The sequence below is a fragment of the Bos indicus x Bos taurus genome, chromosome 18 (assembly GCF_003369695.1).
Source record: "Bos indicus x Bos taurus breed Angus x Brahman F1 hybrid chromosome 18, Bos_hybrid_MaternalHap_v2.0, whole genome shotgun sequence".
Classification (NCBI taxonomy): Eukaryota; Metazoa; Chordata; class Mammalia; order Artiodactyla; family Bovidae; genus Bos; species Bos indicus x Bos taurus.
This window is the reverse complement of record NC_040093.1, coordinates 12,353,803-12,357,919: the sequence shown is the minus strand read 5'-3', so window position 1 is coordinate 12,357,919 and position 4,117 is coordinate 12,353,803.

The window sequence follows — 4,117 nt, the reverse complement described above, 5'->3', positions numbered from 1 at the left end:
GGCTGCGGCGGCGGCGGCGGCGGGGGCGGCGGCGGCTGCGGGGCCGCGGAGGCCGTGAAGAGGCCGTGCACCGCGCCGGCGGCCATCATCCTCATGGTGGGGGGGGGGGGCGGGGGGACGGGGGAGGGGGAGGGGAGGGGATGTGGGAGGGGGAGGGGGCGGCGGCGGCGGGATGGGGGAGGGGGAACCCCGGAGAGGGGAGGAGGGAGGGAGCTGGTTCTGGGGGGCTGACAGAGCCCGGAGAGCGGATGTGAGCGGGACAGGAGGGAAAAGGGGGTCTCGGAGAGGACCCAGAGAGAACTGAGGGGTGGGGTCTGTCGCAAGATCACAGAGGCCGGGGACTGGCCACGCCGCTGGAGGGGACGGGACCCCCTTCTTTGCTCCCCGGGCAGAGGGCCGAGCCCCCCAGACCCTGCCCGGGGCGGGGGGCCGGAGGAACGGGGCCGGAGGTAGGAGGCGGAGGCGGCCGCTAGTGGGGACCCGGGGGGCGGCGAGCGCGGGCGGCAGCAGCGGCTGGGCTGGCGGTGGTTGCTGGCCCGAGCATCTTCTTCCCGGAGACTCCCACAGCGGCCTGGCCCCTCCCACCAGCGCAAGGTCCCGCCCATGCAGGTCAGGGCCACGCCCTTCGGCGCCCCATTGGTCTGCCCTTGAAGCCTGGACCACGCCCCCTGGGCTGACCACGCCCCTCCCCTCAGGCACTAGAGGGACCAGGCTACAGTAAGGACCCTAAGCTCCTTCGCACGTTCCCCACCCCTCGCCGTAATGAGCGTTTATTGAGCACTTACCGTGTGCCAGGTCCGGTTCTCAGTAAGCACGTCACAAACATTTAACCTTACAGCAACCCACTCTGTGAGGTATTCCTGTTATCTCCATTTTACTGATGAGGAAACTGAGCCTCAGTCACCGGACATCACTTGGTCGCGATAAGAAAGCCTGCTTCACATATCTCCCACCCCTGACAGCAGGAAATTGTTCCTCAAATCTTTCTTCTCTCACTTGAAGAATCAACAAAGTTAACTGCAAGGGCTCAGGGAATTGACTCAATGGACACCTGACTCAAAACATGGAGCGCTGATCCTAGTACCCAGCTGACAGTTCAGTCGGTAGCACTTAACAAACCTTCCAAATGCCAGGCACTGTCCCGAACACTGGGATACAACAGGGAACGAAACAGTTTTGGCCCTTAAAGAGTAAGTATTACTATACATGGCATTAAGAAAACCTGATTTTCAGATGACAAGATGGAGGCCCAGGAACTTGGAGTGTGTCTTGTCCGAGGGCACACAGGTAGATAGAGGGAAAACTGGGATTAAAGCACAGGACAAGCTTAATTTCAGAGCCCAAAGTCACTATAAGTAGAGGGCCCTTCCTGAGAATGGATCATTGCTAATATTCGATTTTGTCTGATACATGAAGATTTTCTTCTTCCTGAATTTCTGGTCTCCAAGGATTTTTTTTTTCTTCCTAGGTCAGCCAGAGGTAAGATTTGGCTCAGAGGGGGCTTGAATGGGGGTAACTGTGGCAGCTGGGGGCCTCCTCCTTCTGCTCCGTCCCACTCCTGTCCCTCCTCTTCCACGCTCTCAGGTCCCCAGGATGAGATGGGGAAGGTAGCAGATGGCCTGGGGTGGATGGGGTGGCTGCCCATCTGTCCCCTCCCCCTGCATTGTCCCCAGAGCCAAGGGGGATGGGAGGGGGTCGTGGTCCACTGCAGTCTGGATCCTCCCCTTCCATCTTCTTGGAGGGAGCTGAGGAGCTGGTTGCCATGGAGACAGGGAAGAGGCAGGGGGATGTAGGGAGATACTGGGGTCAGGCAGAGATCCACACTTTCGACCATTCAGGCCACATATACTCACATCACACAGGTATATATACCCAAACATCCATGGAGTCAGATGTGAAGGTCCCCCCAACACAGAGTCACACGGGGCCCCTCTGCAGATACACAGGTGCACACTCAATAGTTTGACACAGGCACACTCTGATATATGAAGACTCACAGGAAATAGGCATACACTAACACACGGACACACAGATGCCCATAATACATAATGTGCATTCACTCATGTGGACCCAAAGCCACACCACAGGCTCTCATGCACAAAAAGATACATATCTGATATCTGAGTGTGTCCCTGGTGCCCCTGTTCAGAGCCAAAACAACTCCACACTTGGCCACACACACACTGAGAAGTTACAAGTATATGATCAAAACCACAAGACATACACAGCCTATGTTACATAAGGCATACATGCTAGGGACATGTGATGTACAGACTGACAGGCTCACTTATGTCTTCTACACTAATTGGGGAATCACACACATTTAGATACGTAGCCCATGTAGACTAAAGCACAAAATGCACGGGACTTCACAGGCTACTCAGCGACACTTGTAACACACACGAGTTCTGTGTGCAGCTCAGCCCCCACCCTCAAGTCATGCCTGCAGTCCCAGCTCCACACCGCACCCCCCCACAAGCTCTCCCGTTTGGACACATACAACAGCACGGTCGGTCACGCACTCACACTCACACACAAACACAAACCTCCTCCTAGATATTTTTAAACCCAGGCTAGTTCTGCTGCTATGGCAACCGCCCCAAACCCATCGCCATAGCAACCTAACGTCAGCTTTCCAAGCACCAAATCCTGGGGGATTGCAGGGCCCCAGTCAGAGGCTGGTGGAGGGGGTTGTTGCACCCTCTGCCATCATCTGTGCCACCCCAGTAACCTCACCTTAGACCCTTTAGGGAAGCACTCACCCTAGGCTGTAGAAGGAGGGCTATAAGACCCCTGGACAGAGCTGCAGGTGAGGGCAGGTCTCAACTAGCTTTGTCCTCCTGCCCCATCAGAACTTTATGGAAGGGCTCATGGGACAAAGGTCAACCTGGGCTGGACACACACAAGCCTAGCTTTGAAACCTAGCTCTGCCATTTACCTGCTGTGTGGCTTGGGCATGTCCTTACCCTCTCTGAGTCAGTTTTTCTTAATTTGGAAAATGTTCTTGCTGCTGATGCTCACATCCTGAAGGACTATTCTGACTTAGTGGTTAGAAGCTCAGGCAAATTTGCATCCACATTCTGACTCTCCCACTTCCTAGCTGTGCTAACTCAGGCAAGAACCTCCTCTTCTCTGTGACAAAGTTGGGGGGCAAATAGCAGTCAAATTTCACAGGGCAATTGGGAAATTCCCAATCAAGGAGTGTGGCCACTGATCTAAGAACTTTGCACAAATCCCAATGTATTTAAGTCTTAAGCATGGCTTCATGGGTAGGTATTATTATCATTCCTATTTTGCAAAAAAGGAAATTGAGGCTCAGCGAGCTTGCCTGGGATCACACAGCTACAAAGTTTTGAAGCAGGTTATTTGAAGCCAGGCAGTCAAAGATGCTTCCTTAGCCATTTATCTCTCTTGACTCAAAAAGAGTGGATTCTTGGAAATGCTTTCTAGCCTCAGTTTTCTAACCTGAAAAATGGGGGTTCAAACAGTACGGCTGGATGGGGTGTTGAAGAATTTGATGGGCTCTGGAGATAAGTTGTTCTTCGGTTTGGTGGGGAAGAGACTGGGAGGGGCAGGGTAAGAGGGCAAGTGGGCAGGCTCAAGAGGGAGGTTGGCTGGGACCTGAGCCCTGCTCTCCTTCTTCCCAGCCTGGGGACCTCAGACTTGAGCGTTCTCCAGTATGAGCCTCAGTCTCGCCATCGGTCAACTGCGAGTCTTAACAGTGCTCCCAGTGTGGCTCAGAGTCCAAGACGAAAGCAGGTAAAATCACTTGGCGTGGGTCCCAGCAAAGAGAGAAATCTAAGCTGATATTAACATTATCCATCCAGTCTGTGCATGGGATTTACGAGAGGCAGTCTGTGTAGTGCAGGGTTTGGCAAAATATTTTGACCCACAGTAAGAAACACATTTCCATCGTGATTCCAATGCATGAAACACTGAGACAAAAGTTTCTTGAAATCATACTTCTCCTGTACCTTCATCCATACTATGTCTATACTATGGTGCCCAGACTCTGATCCATTTTAGACTATTGAAAAATGCTGGTTGATTCTACGGTCTGCTCACAGTATGAAAGACCCTGGTGGGGAGGTTTCAAGGTGGAAATCCTGGAGTCATT